We start from the raw sequence: 19,619 nt of genomic DNA, 5'->3' as shown, positions 1-19,619 counted from the left end.
CATCACTCGTTGACATGAAAACATTTATAACTATTAACAGCCAATTCCTGCTTTTAGTACAGATATTATTACTCATAAGTCCTGGAAGATTTCGGCTCAGAAACTAAATGTGTTGCAGTTAGAGGTCAGGAATTAATGCTACGCCAGAGAAAATAGAAAAAATGAATAAATAAATAGAGCAGAGGTGTCTAACATGCAGTCTGAGGGCCAGAACGGGCCGCCAACAGGTCCAGATGATCTTATTTTGTTTCATAAATAAATCTTATTTCTCATTATGAGGACAGATGACGACACAGCTGTGGAAACTTTTAGTTATTAAAAAGAAAAACTGTTTTGTGATTAAATGTTTCGTGCCTGTTTGGATCCAGTGTGACCTGTAAAGTTTTAGGGCAGCTCACGCAGAGCCACCCTGCACCAGAAAATAAAACCTAATACTCCAATAAAACACTGATAACAGCAATATTACAACATGAAATAAATAAAATGAAATCAGGTTGTTAAATAGGTGTTGTAAAATCATTAAAATGAAACATGTTATTGGGCTTCATGCTAAAAAGACAATAAAAAAGTGGAAGTTTTCATTATTTACAGGTTATTCAATGGATCTGCGCTAACATGGTACACTGTATGATGGAAGCGTGTTGCATTCATAAAGCTTGTTTTCTCAATTAACTAAATAATTCTACTGAAAACATCTCACACATGCATAAACTCTGACTTAATGATCATTTAAAAGCCTGTTATTCCCAGTAAAAAATCTTGGAGTTTCTACAACTCCAGTCAACCACAAAGTCCACAAATAAAACCAAAACTACATCCAGAGCATCTCCCAGTGAGTCCGGCTGGGTGAAGGTCGACCAGTGAGGCCCGATGGAGTTTCTGTGAAGAAGCTGCAGGAAGCCTGAGGAAACATTTGTTTTTCTGGTTTTATTTTGTGAAATTATCTCATTAATTCAGAAAACCAGCTTTAAAAAACTACGTGGTCCTGATTAATGTTAATAAGTGTTTTACCTGTGATAAAGTCCGACTGATCCAGTAACAAACCCCCCCAGCAGGACCAGTTGCATTTTGTCCTGATCTGTTTCTGTATCATAGCTGTCAAAGATGAATTTCTGACACTTCCTTGGAAAGACAATAAACTTTTATCTAATCTAACTTTATCACTTTGATATGCAGTAATGAAATGGCTCCGAGCCGAGTTTCTGCAGTAGGAGGCTTTTCCAGTCTTTACTGGTCTCACGTATACACACTCCAGCCGTTCATGTTCCCAAATGTTCAGAGTAAAAGTATCCTCTCATTCCCTCACACAGTCACACCATGAACTCCTTCTCATTCTCAGTCCTCATCATTTACACAACTACGGAGAGGTGGAAATACTAAGCCACTGTGGAGTAGCCTCCAGTTGTGTAGACACCTTCCAGTCATCATAGATTATGTCTTTCAATAGTCAATTTTTTATATATATATATATATATATATATATATATATATATATATATATAACAAGCTGGTAACTACTGCATCGCTTGACATAAAAACTCTGCTTAAAACCTGTCATAATAAATCTGATAGTTGTCTTCTGCCCCCTGGTGGACACATTTTGAACTACAATATTTCTGTAGTTAATTAATATCTATTATATTTAGGCCCGAGCACCTTGGCGGTGCGAAGGCCTATTGTAATTGCAGCGTTTATTATTATTATTATTATTATTATTATTATTATTATTATCCTAATAAATGAATTGCTTTTTTGGAGGCCTGAACATGCTCAAAAACTCACCAAATTTTGCGTACCCCCCCAAGGGAATGCGAAAAATTTGATATTTTGAGGTGCTCCAGAATGTTTGGGCGAAACTGAATGAGAGCGCCACCTATTTTAGGTGCCCCGCCACTGCATGTCATTAATCTTTATGAAAATTCATACACATGATCTACATGCTAGGGCGAACAAAAAATCCTCCTAATGTCATGGTGAAATGTCGACAGGAAGGCGGCCATTTTAGGTCAAAGTCAATATTTTGGCGTTTTAGCGCCTCGCATTTTAACGAACTCGTCCTAGAGCTTTTATCCCACTGAGCCACAAATTGCTCAGGATGTTCAGGAGGCATGTGTGATTAAATGTTGTGTTATTTCTTCTAATAGGAGACTTAGTTTACGAGGGGCGGGGCCTCAAAGTTTGATGTCTCGCCAGGAAAAATTAAACGGATATAACTCCCACATAAAGCAACATTTCTGCACCAAATTTGCTAGATATGATGGCAGTCCCCTCCTACAGAGTTCTATATGTCAATATTTTGATTATGAAATAGCCACGCCCCCTGGAGGTCAAAAGTGTTGTTTTTTGCTCACACACCCATAACTCTGGCTTGGTGGACACCACATGGCCCAAATTCACTCAGGCATCACAAAACATGTTGGTGAAGAGATCTTATAAAGGACGTTGCTCTACGCTGCACGGCGTGCCCGTGACGCCATGGCGAAGTTCCATGTGGCGGCGTGACATCATAAATCACTATAAAATTGTCAATTTTGATCTGATCACCCTAAAACTTATAGGGATTAATAAGGGATCAGTCCTGAACAGATTAATGTGAACATTGCTGGTGTAGACCTAAACTCCGCCCACTTACAACAGGAAGTGTTTTTTTGCACGTTTGAGGGTCATGCTTCTAAGCAAATGGTCCAAAACACTTGAGACTCCTCCAAAACATGTCAAACCCTTTCATGATGCCACAATAAAAACCTCAAGTTGCTACGCTAAACGGGACATGGCGAATGGCGGTCCAACGCCATGAAACAGGAAGTACCTGTGACCAAGCCATGGAACCTTGGACCGCCACCAAACTTGCCATGACTGATGACAGTAAGGCCCTGAACTAAGCCCCATTGAAACATTATGGAATAAATGGAGCATGTCTCCATAGCGCCCCCTACAAAATTTCAATCAATCAGCCCCGCCCACTACATGGACCGACATGGATAAAATTCAGCACAGTTGGAGAACCTTCCAGTACCTTCAAAAAAGTCTCTTGGACATATGGGCTAAATTCAACAGGAAGTCGGCCATTTTGAAAAAGGCGCCATTTTTGGGGTCATTTCTTTGCCATGCATTTTAAACAACTCCTCCTAGGGATATTGTCCAACTGACACCCAACTTGCACAGGATGCTCAGGAGGCATGTGTGATTTAAAGTTGTGTTATTTCTTCTAATAGAAGATTTAGTTTAGGAGGGGCGGGCCCTCAAAGTTTGATGTCTTATTAACAAAGACTTATTGCTAAACCTCCCACATAAAACAACATATCAGCACAGGAATCGACACATTTGATGCCAGTCCCATGATGAACAAAATCTACAATGCAATAATATGACTCTGAACTAGCCCCACCCCTTGGCAACAAGAAGTGTCTGATATCGTGAACCAGGAAGTACCTGTAACAAAGCCATGAAACCTTTGATCTTCACCATACTTGCCATGAGTCATGACAGTTATGTCCTTAATAGAGTAAAATTACAATATAGTGGAGAAGATAGTAGATGGCTCCATAGCGCCCCCTACAATATTTTAATTAATTAGCCCCGCCCACTACATTGACTGACATGGTTATGATTCGGGAAACTTGTAGACGCTCCCAGTACCTTCAAAAAAGTCTCTTGGACATATGGGCTAAATCAAACAGGGAGTCGGCCATTTTGAAAAAGGTGCCATTTTTGGGGTCATTTCTGTCATTTTCTTTGCCATGCATTTTGAGGAACTTCTCCTAAGAATTTTGTCCAACTTTAACCCAAATGAGTCAGGATGCTCAAGAGGCATGTGTGATTAGAAGTTGTGCTATTTCTTTTAATAGGGGATATCGTTTAGGAGAGGCGGGGCAGCAAAACAGATGTGATGCAACGAAAAGAAAAACTGACATAAATCCCCCAAAAAACAACCAACCTGCACCAAATTTGCTACAGATGATGCCAGTCATATCCTTCACATTTGTGCATGTCAATAATTAGATGATAAGTTAGCCCCGCCCCTTGGTGACAGGAAGTGACCCTTCATAAAACCTAAATGGTCTGAAGTGCAGTCTGGCTGCACTTTAGGTTGAGAGAGGCATGGGAAGGATGTTGCCAGGGGAGGCGGTGGCATTATGCCGAGCGGCGCCATGGTGCGAGGGCCTATATCACCGCCTGCGGTTTTAATTTTATTTACATTTGGTTAAAAGGCAAAACAAAGACTTCCGATTAAATAAAATTAATCTTCTGCTCATCTTTTGTGGAGTAAAGCAGGACAGTCTGGCTGCAGAGCTCCACTGTGAGGACAGTTCTGGGTCCACTCTCAGGCCACGTCCAACAGAGCAGGAGGAAGTGGTATTACCATGTTGCCACCTGAATTTCACTGGAAATACCATTACGAGTACTAATTAAACAAACATACAGTCTCTTGTCCTCATAAAAACATACCTTTAACCCTTTCAATGTTTCTGGCAAACTGCGGACTTTAATATAGATTTATTGATGATGTGTAACAGACCCACTGTGAGTGCTTAAGACTTAAGATCTTTTGTTTATGTTTTTATTAAAGACAACAAACCAGTTACAGTTATATATGGTTTCCTATTTGCTTTTATTTTTGTTTCTTTTGTTTGGTTTCGGTTACCATAGAAATGTTTTGCTTGTTGCAGTTTAGTATTATTTGTATGCAAAGTCAAATATTTCTCTTCATCTTCCTCTTTTTGTGGTTTATTTGCAGTTGACAAGCCTTCTTTTTATCCAATCTCCTCCCAGGTGGTGCTGGGTGGGGAGAGTTTGTTTCTTCCTGCTCTGTGGTGGAGGTGGTCTGAAGGTGGAGCCTGAACGGGAACCGCTTGACAACAAGACTCCACCAAGTTAAGTGTTAGAGGACTGAAATCACTGATTACTACTTTAAAATTCATGTGAAATTTATTTAAAAAATGATCAAATTCATGTAAAATTCACATGAAAACCATGTAAAATTCATGTAAAAAAAATCATAAAAATTCATGTGAGAATTCATGTGAAAATTATGAAATTCATATAAAATGCATATGAAACTCGTGAAAATCATGTGAAATTCATGTGAGAGTAAGGTCAAATTCATGAGAAAAATAATGTGAAAATTGTGAGAATTTTATGTGAAATTAATGAGAAAATCATGTAAGCATCATGTGAAATTTTATTTTAAATTTATCTGAAGTTCATATGAAATTCTGTGAAAACCATATGAAATCTGTGTAAAATTTATGTGAAAATGATGTGAAATTCACGTGAAAAATCATAAAATTTGTGTAAAAATCATGTGAAACTTCTGAAAATGTGAAAGTCATGTTAAAATCGTAAAATTTATTTGAAAATAATGAGAAAAAAACCATGTGAAATTTATGTGAAATGCATGTTAAAATGGTAACATTCATGTGAAAATCATGTAAAACTCATGACAATAGTGTAAAATTCATGTGAAAATCACAAAGTTCTTGTGAAAGTAAGGTCAAATTCATGAGAAAAATAATGTGAAAATTATGAGAATTTTATGTGAAATTAATGAGAAAATCATGTGAAATTTGTATGAAAAATCATAAAATTCATGTGAAAGTCATGTGAAACTTGTGAAAATAATGTAAAAGTCATGTTAAAAATTGTCAATTTCATGTGAAAATCATGTGAAAATCATGTGAAATGTATGTAAAATTCATGTGAAAATCTTGAAATTCATATGAAAATTGTAAAATTCATGTGAAATTCCTGGGAAGTAAATGAGAAACTTTATTCACTAAAAACAATTGAAAATTTCATCAGAAGAGCAGAAAACATGAAGTCTGATCTGTTTAACCCAACGTGTGTATGTGGAGACCAACATGTGTGTATTTTGCCTTACCTGTGCCGTGCACGCCGCCACAGCCGCCATCACCGCCAGCAGCAGCATGCGGCGCAACCTGCACACGTTGACGTGCGTGAGGAGAAAAAAGCGAGCCCAGCCCAGCTTCTGCAGGGTGTGGGGGGGGTAGCGCATGCTGTTGACTCGCTCCATGTTCAGCCGTTTGATCAGGCAGCTGCGGAGGTGGCTGAGCTGGTCGAAGCTGTGCCGGCCGCGGTAGCGACCCATGCCGCTGTAGCCTGGGGAAGAACGGGGGGCAGGTCAGCGGAAGGCGGCGGGACGGATCCCATCATGCTCATCCAGACACCTACCAACACCTCCGAAGGGCAGAGAGCTTTGGATAAAGTGAACAATGCAGTCATTTGCCAGCAGAGCTCCACTGGACGTCTCAGCGATCACTCTTTGGATCAGCTGGGAAGAAAGACGGAATATCATCTCATAGACCTGATTAAACAACATAAACAGGACTGGAGGGGGGGCGTTACCTTGGTGTCACGGGAGAAGATGTAGAGGACAAGCGGCTTCTCTCCCTGGTTAATGAACTGGATGGCCTCATCCACACCTCTCACTGTGATGATGGGCAGGAGAGGACCAAAAATCTCCTCCTTCATCACGCTGGAGTCCCGTGTCACATGTTTCAACACGGTTGGACCTGCAGCGAAGACGGGAGGGTCAGCGTTTCCTTCATACTGCACATATGCAGACATCAGTCAGCTGTCACTGCAGGTGTTTGATTCCAACAAAACACGCCGCATACCGATGTAGCATTCCGATTCATCAGCATCTCCACCAAACGCCACCGTGCTGCCTTCCATGAGACCCCTGATCCTCTTGAACTGACGCTGGTTGATGATCCGTCCGTAGTCCTCAGAGGTCTTCGGATCATCAGTGTAGAACTCCTGCAGGAAAGAAACACACCTTGGAAAAAAGGGAGGTCTTATAATCTGGTTCAGACAGGCCCAGCGACATGTAGCTAAACAGGGAGTCTGGCTGGAGGTAAGGGTCTCAATGGGGGGTGAGGATTTGGAAACCTGAAGCATCCCAGCAGCTAAAGATCAGGAGCTGCATGCTGACAGACTCCTTCTATGTCTCCCAGGCGCTCAGGGATCCTCTTATTAGTAAAATTTCAGGATGATAAAGGGAAACGTCTAGTCCACAACAACCTGTGGACCTCCATAAGCTCGCTAATCTGTTCTGTTGAGCGTACAGGCACAGATGAGAGCAACAGCAGATCCTAAACGCCGGGACGACCACAGAAGGATATTTAGTCCCAGAAGAAGAGGCCAGGAAAAACATGTGGCTAAGAGAAAGAAAGAAATCCACATGAATTATTTTTCCAAGATTTTCCTTCAAAATATCCCAAATAACTGAAAAGTTGAGATGATTTTTCCTGTACGAGTTCAGGGAGGTAAACCAGGAGGATTCATGTCAAAGTTAGAGCATGGAGAGCCAAAAGAGGCCAGCTCCACCAGACCCAAACACTTCCTGATGATAGCAGATAATGCGGAGCGCAACAGTCATGTTATCATTGAAAGGGTCAAACTCTTTATGGTGAGGACAAACAACAGATCCCAGAGCGCTAATGTCAGACAGATGGAGACGTATACTGCTCATCGTGAAGCTGGGAATAAAGAGAGAGCTTTCCCTGCCTTGCAAACAGCAGACTGACGGCATAGCGGAGCGAGGAACCAGTAATAGTGCATTATAACTGGAAGAAGATAAGGGACGCGCCATTATGTTGATTAACTGAACAAGTTTTTGTCTCCTTCCAGCAGGACGTGAACCTGACAGAGTCTCCTTCTACATACTGCTGATAAGAGGATAGGAAGAGGTGGAGTTTACCGGTGGCACGCTGTCACAAACAGGGGACCAGACTGACTCAAGGTCACTTTCTGGGTACTGAGAGGTGTGAACGCCCCCCCCCCCCCCCCCCCCCCCACACACACACACACACACACACACACACACAGGGAGATACCGGTTTAAACAACATATGCAAGACGGACAGATCACACACACACAGTGGGAATAAAATAAACAGGTTGACTGAAGGTGTGTTTCCAGCAGGTGGCTGTGTCATGTGATTGGGTAGAAAATACGGCAGGGAGGGGGGTCAACAATCAGTCACATGACCTCTCTCCAACACCCTGCCAATTACCTGATCGTTACGAATATCCATATTCACTGTGTAAGCTGGGGGGGGGGGGGGGGGGTAAGACTTATGTCTGCATAAGTCTTACCTGAGATAATATAATCTCAGAAGAGACCGTACAGCATGGGTCCAACATGGGTTCAGCATGGGTCCAACATGGATGCAATATGGGTCCAACATGAGTCCAGCATGGGTCCAGCATGGGTCCAACATGGATCCAACATGGGTCCAGCATGGGTCCAACATGGGTCCAGCATGGGTCCAACATGGGTCCAACATGGGTCCAACATGGGTCCAGCATGAGTCCAGCATGGGTCCAGCATGGGTCCAATATGGGTCCAGCATGGGTCCAGCATGGGTCCAACATGGGTCCAGCATGGGTCCAGCATGGGTCCAACATGGGTCCAGCATGGGTCCAGCATGGGTCCAGCATGAGTCCAACATGGGTCCAACATGGGTCCAGCATGGGTCCAGCATGGGTCCAGCATGGGTCCAACATGGGTCCAACATGGGTCCAGCATGGGTCCAGCATGGGTCCAGCATGAGTCCAACATGGGTCCAACATGGGTCCAGCATGGGTCCAACATGGGTCCAGCATGGGTCCAGCATGGGTCCAACATGGATCCAACATGGGTCCAACATGAGTCCAGCATGGGTCCAATATGGGTCCAGCATGGGTCCAGCATGGGTCCAGCAAGAGTCCAGCATGGGTCCAGCATGGGTCCAACATGGGTCCAGCATGGGTCCAACATGGGTCCAGCATGGGTCCAGCATGGGTCGAGCATGAGTCCAGCACGGGTCCAACATGGGTCCAACATGGATCCAATATGGATCCAACATGGGTCCAACATGGGTCCAACATGGATCCAACATGGGTCCAACATGAGTCCAGCATGGGTCCAACATGGGTCCAGCATGGGTCCAGCATGGGTCCAGCATGAGTCCAGCACGGGTCCAACATGGGTCCAACATGGGTCCAACATGGGTCCAACATGAGTCCAGCATGGGTCCAGCATGGGTCCAACGTGAGTCCAGCATGGGTCCAACGTGAGTCCAGCATGGGTCCAGCATGAGTCCAACATGGGTCCAGCATGGGTCCAACATGGGTTCAACATGGGTCCAACATGAGTCCAGCATGGGTCCAGCATGGGTCCAACGTGAGTCCAGCATGGGTCCAGCATGGGTCCAACGTGAGTCCAGCATGGGTCCAGCATGAGTCCAACATGGGACCAACATGGGTCCGACACGGGTCCAACATAGGTCCAGCATGGGTCCAACATGGATCCAACATGGGTCCAGCATGGGTCCAATATGGGACCAAAATGGGTCCGACACGGGTCCAACATGGGTCCAGCATGGGTCCAACATGGATCCAACATGGGTCCAGCATGGGTCCAGCATGGGTCCAATATGGGACCAAAATGGGTCCGACACGGGTCCAACATAGGTCCAGCATGGGTCCAACATGGATCCAACATGGGTCCAACATGAGTCCAGCATGGGTCCAATATGGGTCCAGCATGGGTCCAGCATGGGTCCAGCATGAGTCCAGCATGGGTCTAACATGGGTCCAGCATGGGTCCAACATGGGTCCAGCATGGGTCCAGCATGGGTCCAGCATGAGTCCAGCACGGGTCCAACATGGGTCCAACATGGGTCCAACATGAGTCCAGCATGGGTCCAACATGGGTCCAACGTGAGTCCAGCATGGGTCCAGCATGAGTCCAACATGGGTCCAGCATGGGTCCAACATGGGTCCAACATGAGTCCAGCATGGGTCCAGCATGGGTCCAACGTGACTCCAGCATGGGTCCAGCATGAGTCCAGCATGGGTCCAGCATGGGTCCAACATGGGTCCAGCATGGGTCCAACATGGGTCCAGCATGGGTCCAGCATGGGTCGAGCATGAGTCCAACATGGGTCCAACATGGGTCCAGCATGGGTCCAGCATGAGTCCAGCATGGGTCCAGCATGGGTCCAGCATGGGTCCAGCATGGGTCGAGCATGAGTCCAACATGGGTCCAACATGGGTCGAGCATGAGTCCAACATGAGTCCAACATGGGTCCAGCATGGGTCCAGCATGGGTCGAGCATGAGTCCAACATGGGTCCAGCATGGGTCCAGTATGGGTCCAGCATGGGTCCAACATGGGTCCAGCATGGGTCCAGCATGGGTCGAGCATGAGTCCAACATGGGTCCAACATGGGTCGAGCATGAGTCCAACATGAGTCCAGCATGGGTCCAGCATGGGTCCAGCATGAGTCCAACATGGGTCCAACATGGGTCCAGCATGGGTCCAACATGGGTCCAGCACGGGTCCAACATGGGTCCAACGTGAGTCCAGCATGGGTCCAGCATGAGTCCAACATGGGTCCAGCATGGGTCCAGCATGGGTCCAGCATGGGTCCAACATGGGTCCAGCATGGGTCCAACATGGGTCCAGCATGAGTCCAGCATGGGTCCAGCATGGGTCCAACATGAGTCCAGCATGGGTCCAATATGGGTCCAACATGGGTCCCGCATGGGTCCAGCATGAGTCCAGCATGGGTCCAGCATGGGTCCAGCATGGGTCCAACGTGAGTCCAGCATGGGTCCAGCATGAGTCCAGCATGGGTCCAGCATGGGTCCAACATGGGTCCAACATGGGTCCAGCATGGGTCCAACATGGGTCCAGCATGGGTCCAACATGGGTCCAGCATGAGTCCAGCATGGGTCCAGCATGGGTCCAACATGGGACCAACATGGGTTCGACAAGGGTCCAACATGGGTCCAGCATGGGTCCAACATGGATCCAACATGGGTCCAACATGAGTCCAGCATGGGTCCAGCATGGGTCCAGCATGGGTCCAGCATGAGTCCAGCATGAGTCCAACAGGAGTCCAGCATGGGTCCAGCATGGGTCCAACGTGAGTCCAGCATGGGTCCAGCATGGGTCCAGCATGAGTCCAGCATGGGTCCAGCATGGGTCCAACATGAGTCCAGCATGGGTCCAGCATGGGTCCAATATGGGTCCAGCATGGGTCCAGCATGGGTCCAACATGGGACCAACATGGGACCAACATGAGTCCAGCATGGGTCCAGCATGGGTCCAACGTGAGTCCAGCATGGGTCCAGCATGGGTCCAGCATGAGTCCAGCATGGGTCCAGCATGGGTCCAACATGGGTCCAACAGGAGTCCAACATGGGTCCAGCATGGGTCCAGCATGGGTCCAACATGGGTCCAGCATGAGTCCAACAGGAGTCCAACATGGGTCCAGCATGGGTCCAGCATGGGTCCAGCATGAGTCCAGCATGAGTCCAACAGGAGTCCAGCATGGGTCCAGCATGGGTCCAGCATGGGTCCAACATGGGTCCAGCATGGGTCCAACATGGGTCCAACATGGGTCCAGCATGGGTCCAACATGGGTCCAACATGGGTCCAGCATGGGTCCAACATGGGTCCAGCATGGGTCCAACGTGAGTCCAGCATGGGTCCAGCATGAGTCCAACATGGGTCCAGCATGGGTCCAACATGGGACCAACATGGGTCCAGCATGAGTCCAACAGGAGTCCAACATGGGTCCAACATGGGTCCAGCATGGGTCCAACATGGGTCCAACATGAGTCCAGCATGGGTCCAGCATGGGTCCAACGTGAGTCCAGCATGGGTCCAACATGAGTCCAGCATGGGTCCAACATGAGTCCAGCATGGGTCCAGCATGGGTCCAGCATGAGTCCAGCATGAGTCCAACATGGGTCCAGCATGGGTCCAGCATGAGTCCAGCATGGGTCCAGCATGGGTCCAGCATGGGTCCAACATGGGTCCAACATGGGTCCAGCATGGGTCCAGCATGGGTCCAACATGGGTCCAGCATGGGTCCAGCATGGGTCCAGCATGAGTCCAACAGCAGTCCAACATGGGTCCAGCATGGGTCCAGCATGGGTCCAGCATGAGTCCAGCATGAGTCCAACAGGAGTCCAGCATGGGTCCAGCACGGGTCCAGCATGGGTCCAACATGGGTCCAGCATGGGTCCAACATGGGTCCAACAGGAGTCCAGCATGGGTCCAACATGGGTCCAACATGGGTCCAGCATGGGTCCAACATGGGTCCAGCATGGGTCCAACATGGGTCCAACATGGGTCCAGCATGAGTTCAGCATGGGTCCAACATGAGTCCAGCATGGGTCCAACATGAGTCCAGCATGGGTCCAGCATGAGTTCAGCATGGGTCCAACATGAGTCCAGCATGGGTCCAACATGAGTCCAGCATGGGTCCAACATGGGTCCAGCATGGGTCCAACATGGGTCCAACATGGGTCCAGCATGAGTTCAGCATGGGTCCAGCATGAGTCCAGCATGGGTCCAGCATGAGTTCAGCATGGGTCCAACATGAGTCCAGCATGGGTCCAACATGAGTCCAGCATGGGTCCAACATGAGTCCAGCATGGGTCCAACATGAGTCCAGCATGGGTCCAACATGAGTCCAGCATGGGTCCAGCATGGGTCCAGCTGAAGAGCTCGACTCCACCCGTAGTTTAGGAGTTTACATGATTACTTTCAGTTAAGAAGAAGTAAATACCCCATTACTTTTACCTTAGTTCTGACGTTTCTAATGGTTTTGATCTGGAACACAACAATGAGTATCACCATGTCCCCAAGAGGCCTGGGGGTCACCAAAGGCCTGCTAGTGATCCTGTTTATTACAACCGAAGCTTATGTACCTCATAATATAAAGGTGATGTCATGTATACTGGAGCTGACCCAGTATTATAATTCTTTTAGGATCAGAATACTCATTCTAAAGATTACTTTACTTATTTATCGAACAATAAAGTACTTAGTCATCACGTGGAGGACAAACACCAAACTACGTTGACTTGTGGCTTAAAGTAATTTTGATCATTTATAAGAGACAGCGGTGAAAACAAACCGCCTGCAGAGATATTCAGCTGGATTCTAGGATATACATATTCATATTCTGGCAGAAAAAATACTCACATCAGGAGGATTCCTGCTTCTTTGTGGTTTTAGTAAATTAACAAATAAAAATTTTGCATGATAAACTTGTGCAGCAACACAAATGGAAGAGATTAAACTTTAGTAACCGTGTGTAAAGAAGAAATAAGTTATTTAATTTCTGACAGAGTTAATGTTTTAAAACATATACCTTCCTCATAAATGCATAATTCTGTCCTTATTTACCTAAATGATTTAAAGTACAGATAGAAGGCAGTCAGGTGTGTTGGAGCAGGGAAACATTGAAAACTTGCAGGACGGCGAGGACCGACGTTGGACACCCCTGATATAAAACCTGCAGGATGGTGACACCCAAAACATACATGCCTGACAAAAGCAAAGCAAACATTGTGAAGATCGTTATGTTTCTATGTGTTCTGTGTCGTGTTGCACAGTGCATTTGTGCACCATGCACTGTGCAACATTTTCCATCTGAAACTGACCTTTACAGACTTCTTAATCTCTTCCAGGACTCTGTTCTGGATGGAAGACTCACACATGACGTAATCAGGAGCGATGCACGTCTGACCGCAGTTGATAAACTTCCCCCATGTGATGCGGCTGCATGTGAAGAGAAGACACAACACCGATGTTGTGAAACACAAACAGACATTTTCCATGTAGAAACTGAACCCTTGTCATGATCCAGACATTTTTTTGGGATGGAAAGTTTGCAGTTGTCTTGTGACGATAAATTAAATCAAACTTTATTTATAAAGGTATTTTTATGCATAATAGCAACACAAAGTGCTTTACATGATAAAAACAAAAATCAATATATCACACGCCCTGGAAATAAATAAAATAAATCAAACCACACACACCAAATCATAACCTCACCAAACAAACTAAATGAAACCATAAAAAAAAACAGGTGAGGAAACGATAACCTGGGGTCTATCCACACTAAAATCCACCCCACCCATGACCAAAGAGCTTGTCTCCATGGCAACCTTCCAGAACAGGCCAAAACAATAGAAGACCCATTTATGCTGCATGAAGAAGATACGCAGATGGACAGTTTTGTTCATGTCCTGCGTCGGTTACTCATGTAATTTGCTCCGTTTTCAAGGAGCTTCGCTCTCTGACACTAGATGCAGAAAACAGAGCAATACCACTGGAAACCACGAGAGGCAGTGTTGAGCGGTATAACTAACACACCGCCAGTAAAATGAACAAACCAGAGAAAAAGAAGAGGGACAGGTAGAAGATGTTGCAGAAACTGGCAAATGAAAAAGCAACAGAAGAAGAAGTTGAAGTAAACAACAACAAACTGGTTTTAGGCTTCTTTTTGTGGTGTTTTTGTGCGGTTATAAACAACTTTATAATTCTACATTACTGCTGCCAAGTGGTGTCAAAACACAGACGTGAACTCAACACTGCCCACTAGTGGATGAACTAAAGTACGCATGGCAACGTAAAAGCTGCATGGAGGTATGGGGACGGTGAGATATGACGTTTGAAACAGACGTCCCAATTAAAGAAAGTAAAAGACATGTTTTCCAGGAGTGTCTTTTACTACATGACTTAAAATCCCCGTCACATCCAACTGCAACCAACTAATTAAATGCTCAAACACGTGGAACGGACAGGACAGAAAAAACACCATCCAATCTTACCCATTCATGTCTGTCACACTCAGCTGCCATTTGTCCTCCCCCCAGTCTGCTGAAGGGGTTTGGACTTGGACTGAATTATATATTTTCAAAATGTATCTTGCTCAAACTGTTCTTCTAGGATCTCCTACCCTACCTTTAATGGAAGAGAAACGGGCCTTAAGGGACCTCGGCTGCCCAGACCTTCACATCAGCAATGAACCCAACAGATAGAGCAGGCAGAGCTCCAACGGGAAGGACCCCCGTGAGGTAAATACCAGAGGAGAATATTTAAATAAAAAAAAATAGAACTATTTCAAAATAGTTCATTTAAAAAGATCAATAAAAAGCAGAACGAAAAGGTTCATAAACAGAGTTGAATTAAAAAAAATGAATAATGATAGAAATAAATCAACTAACACCTAATTAAATAACTAAGTGAAAGCTAAACTGGATGAGCTAATAAGTGAAGAAAAATGAGAATTAGTCCGCAGACCAACGTGTTGCATGTGATACCTACAGTTCTTTTGCATTTTGCATCACTGTACGGTAAAAACTTTCCTGTAATATTTGGTACATTTTCGGTCAAATGAAGACCTCATATTCAGACAGTTGGACTTTTCTTAACCTTGTTTTTATGGGTTTGACTTTAAAGAGTTAAAATAGTATTTCTCCTCTTTAACCCTTTCATGCACAGTGGCCGTACAGCGGACTGTTTACAAGCTGTTGTCTTGCATATTCATGAACGACGATGGTGTTTTTGTAAATAAACCACATCAGTGGATTTTAGTGAGTCATTTAATACGTTTCCACCCAGAATAAATAAATATATTATAATTGAACAAAATGTAAATAAGCAAGTTTGCCTTTGTGATAAATAGGAAAAGATAATTGTACAGCCATGTTTTCTAAAAGATTTACATAATATAGTTATGATTATATATATTTTATAAATATTTTATAGAATACATCAAAATAAATAATAAAATTATGTCTGTAGAGGTAAAATATTGTATTTTATAAAAGGTTTTATTGTTTTTTCATTAATTCATGCATGAATTAATGATCAATGAACAGCAGCAGAACCATGGTGAAGGAGATGAATGAGCCTGATGAAGGATGGGAAGAGTTGAAAGTACTGACAACTCCCACTGAGGAGAATATATCCAGAATTCCTCCCATTAATGTGTTTATATTGCAGATGGGAATCCAAGACAACCAGGAAAAGAAGCATTGGGTCGGGTGGAGGGGTGGGGGTGTAGATAGATGAGAGGAAACTGACCGACAGGCGATAGCGATGTCACAGTTCTTGTCGATGAAACAGGGACTCTTCCCTCCCAGTTCCAGTGTCACTGGGGTGAGGTGGCGAGCGGCTGCTTCCATCACCAGTTTGCCCACTGTGGTGCTGCCTGTGTAGAAAATGTGGTCAAACCTCTGCTTCAGCAGCTCCTGGGTCTCTGGAACTCCCCCCGCCACCACCGGGTACATCTCCTACGGAGAAGGCTCCCATCAGTACCAGTCTGGGAGGATGAGAGCGGATCTGAGACGGGGATGGAGCCCTACCCGGTCTATGTAGTGAGGGAGGTAGTCCTCCATGACCTTAGTGGAGTTGGTGCTGATATCAGATGGTTTTATTACAGCTGCATTGCCTGGAAGGTGAAAACATGGAAACATTTGACATTTTTTACCAAAAACACAGACCTGCTGAGCGGTCCCATCAGTAGGACTTTACCTGCAGCGATGGCTCCAACCAGCGGCAGCAGGGTGAGGGTCCAGGGGTAGTTCCAGGGCCCGATGATGAGCACCACCCCCAGGGGCTCTGGCTGGATGTAGACCTCGTCTGATAAAGTCAGGAGGTTCCTGCCTACCGGACGAGGAGCCGCCCACTCTTTAACTCTTTCTATAGCCAGCTTCAGCTCCGCCTCCAGGACCATCGTCTCAAACAGCTCTCCTCCGAGTTCGCTCTGCAGACGCAACAAAACCACCATTTCTCTCCCGTCTACGTCCATTTGTCCTGCAGAAACTCATCTTCATCATCACAACTCTGTAGTCTGCACCAGATGACGCAATCTGTCCATAAATGCAATGCCAGGAGTAATCATACGTACATAAATAAATATTATTAAATCCAAGCAATTTTAATGTAAATAAATGTAAAGGATGACATGTAAAATAAAACAAAACTAGAACAGGTCAGAAGCCTGACTGGGTTTAAAGGGAGCATTTCAGAGAAGCAGAGCCTCTCAGGTGGAAAGTTGGACAGAGATTCACCAGTCTGGATCCTCTTCACAATGAACACTGGTTTCTGGAAGCTTCCTGAGTCCATGCACTGGTTTCCAGTACAGAATGTCTGATTCATCACCAGCACGCAGCCCTGTCCCCAGCACACAGAGATTCCTCCTGATTCCTCCTGATTCGCCTTTTGTTGCTCCTGTTCCAACTTTTTACATGTTTCTGCATCAGATTCATGTTTTCCATCAGATGATAAAACGTCTCCGTTCCATCACCTGACAGGATGTTTATCTTCTACTGGGAGGAAAAAAATTCTGGTTTTATTCACATTTATTACAGCGTCCCAACTTTCTAGTCTGTAAATGGAAAAGAAACGTTTGAATGAATTTCTATTAATGATCAAACCTGAAACATTTTAATGAAGGATGAAAAGATCCGTTCAGATCATTTTAACGTCACAGATTTTGTTTTTAAAGCTTGTTTCTTTGTTTGCTTCCTGCAGACAAGGCCAGTGTGGACCGGCGGATCTCAGCTCTGTGTTACTGTACCGTCACTCTGTACGAGTAGCAGGCTGCACCTGAACGCACCACAGAGGGACCACATCCTGAGACTTCTGGACAACCATTCCCTCTCGTAGCACTTTCCATTCGTTAGCTTTCATCTGGATTCACCATCAGTTGGCTTTACGAGCCGCGTGGCGGCCTGAGCTGTGGTCCATGCACACATTTACAACCAAAGATGACGACAGATCTGGAAGAAGTCTGAAACATCCCAAGCTGCACTTTAAGCTGCAGAAATGTTCTGAACAACGTCTGTTTTCACCAGAAGAAGCGGAGGAAGCGCGGCGCTCTGACACGGTGTTGTGGACTCCTAACAGACTTGAAGCAAACCTTTTTAAACTCTCACTGGTTATTTACTCTGTTTGCTTTCTTATTGTGCTTATTTATTGGTTTAAACCAACATGGAGTCTCCTGCTGGCTTGAAAAGCTCAAGTATTGGAGTGAATGGAAAAGGAGAAAACTCTGGCAGAAGGCTGAAAGCCACACTGGAACAGACCTCAGAAGTTACATGGACTTCAGCAGATTCACAATCAGCTCACATTTACCATCAAATGATAAAATGTCTCCATTTCATCAGCTGATATGATGTTTATCTCCAACTGGGAGGAAAATATGACCTGATTAGATTTAGAATAAAGTCCCAGCTGCTTTAGGACTGTACAAGTAGGATATAAAACTGCATGAAATGTAAAGAAAAACAGATTGCAGTGATTTGAAACTCTCATAAACTAATATTTTATCAATAACAACACAGAAAACCTATTAGAGGTTATTAAATTCAACAAGAGTCAGTAATTTTTCTTCCTCTATCTGTGTTGCGGATAAAACCCAGTTCTGCAACATCTGCTTTGTTTTTCCAGACATTTTACACAACGTCCCAAACAAAGGAGACAAAGTCTCACCATCAGTTTAACCTTCAGCTCGCTCAGCACCTGATAAGCAACAGCAGTACTCCCTCACTTCACTGGAGAATGTTCTGTTTGCTTCCCATCCAGGAGGGAACAATCCGATTCCGGTCATGCAAAATAAACATTTTTATAATTCACTCCCGTTAAATTTGTATGGTTTGTTTTAAAGGTCAAGGATTGTGACCTCTGAAGGTTCATACCAAGCCTGTTTGGTCTGCTTTGTTTGTATCATTATCTTGCAGGAACATCATGACATTTCTTTAGAAGAACGGATAAAAAACAGTCCAATATTGTGCTTTCGTTTCCAGTTTCCCTGCATTTCCCACCATTATTTAGTGACTGTGTCTCGTCTCTTTACATGATTTTAAAAGAAGTTTGCATGTTATTATCAGACCTTGTTGAGATCCTTCTTCAGGGCATCTGCGATGTCTTTCTTCCTCTCCCAGACGAAGCTCTGCAGCCTCTTCAGCTGCTGGATCCTGTACTCCACAGCTTTGCTTTTCCCTGTTTCGAAGGATTTCCTGACCCGCTGCACAGCCAGCTGTTCTCTGGACATCTGGAAGGCAAGATGCAGAAGGAGGATCTGCACAGTTTGCCAAAATATAACCCTGCATTTGGACTTTCACCACATGCAACAATGCACTTTTACTAACAAAGCAGTCTCCACAAGCTTTTACTTACAGGAAGGAAGGAGGGAAGAAAGACAGAACAACACAAGAATTATTAATAACTAGTTAAATACAAAAATTAAATAAATAACAGTTCGTGGTAATTAAAATGGATATTAACATTAGGTGCTAAAAAAATTTACCTTGCAAAGTCCCTCCTTCATGCTAACTGGTTAAGAGTGGAACAGATCTGTGGTTTAATACAAAGTTATGAAAGTCTGACAGATAGCAAAATCACAGCGGCAGCTGGGCCCGGTGATTGGTCAGTTTGTATGTCTACTGGGAAAAGAACCAATCAGCGCACCTTGTTGTCATCTTGTCCCGCCTTCCTTTCGTAAGACGAGCCCCGCGGTGAAGATGATGATGATGGAGAGGAAAGGAGTTTATTCCCTGATGTTTTTTTTTTTATTCTTGCATGTTATCATAAAGGACTGTCTGTTCTTTCAGATCATTTTCTCAGCTTTTGGCCACTACGGCTGTGTTCAGCATTATTAGATTAATTTTTATAAGAAAAAGTTTCTTTTCATAAAATGCTGAAATTATATTTTCAGTGGTCAAAAGCACATCAGGGAAAAATGTACAACCTTTTGGGTTGTATACAAGCCTAAAGATCTAAAACTGCTTGGA

General features: G+C 44.7%; 1 pseudogene across 1 annotated transcript in view; it reads right to left on the bottom strand.

Annotated features, from left to right (window-relative positions):
- LOC306760679 overlaps nucleotides 1-18,880 on the bottom strand; it is a 29,843-nt pseudogene extending 10,963 nt beyond the window's left edge. Inside the window, exons 1-8 of the transcript XR_013771855.1 lie at nucleotides 18,719-18,880; nucleotides 16,357-16,588; nucleotides 16,188-16,273; nucleotides 15,907-16,115; nucleotides 13,473-13,590; nucleotides 6,367-6,780; nucleotides 6,193-6,292; nucleotides 5,842-6,120 (exon numbers count right to left, since the gene is read on the bottom strand). The product of XR_013771855.1 is annotated as an uncharacterized misc_RNA (transcript). The remainder of the gene's footprint in view (nucleotides 1-5,841; nucleotides 6,121-6,192; nucleotides 6,293-6,366; nucleotides 6,781-13,472; nucleotides 13,591-15,906; nucleotides 16,116-16,187; nucleotides 16,274-16,356; nucleotides 16,589-18,718) is intronic.
- Between the last annotated feature and the right edge of the window lie 739 nt (nucleotides 18,881-19,619).

The sequence above is a fragment of the Telmatherina bonti genome, assembly GCF_933228915.1.
Source record: "Telmatherina bonti genome assembly, chromosome: 9".
Lineage (NCBI taxonomy): Eukaryota > Metazoa > Chordata > Actinopteri > Atheriniformes > Telmatherinidae > Telmatherina > Telmatherina bonti.
The sequence above is the reverse complement of the archived record's forward strand: the minus strand, read 5'-3'. Positions and strand labels throughout refer to the sequence as shown.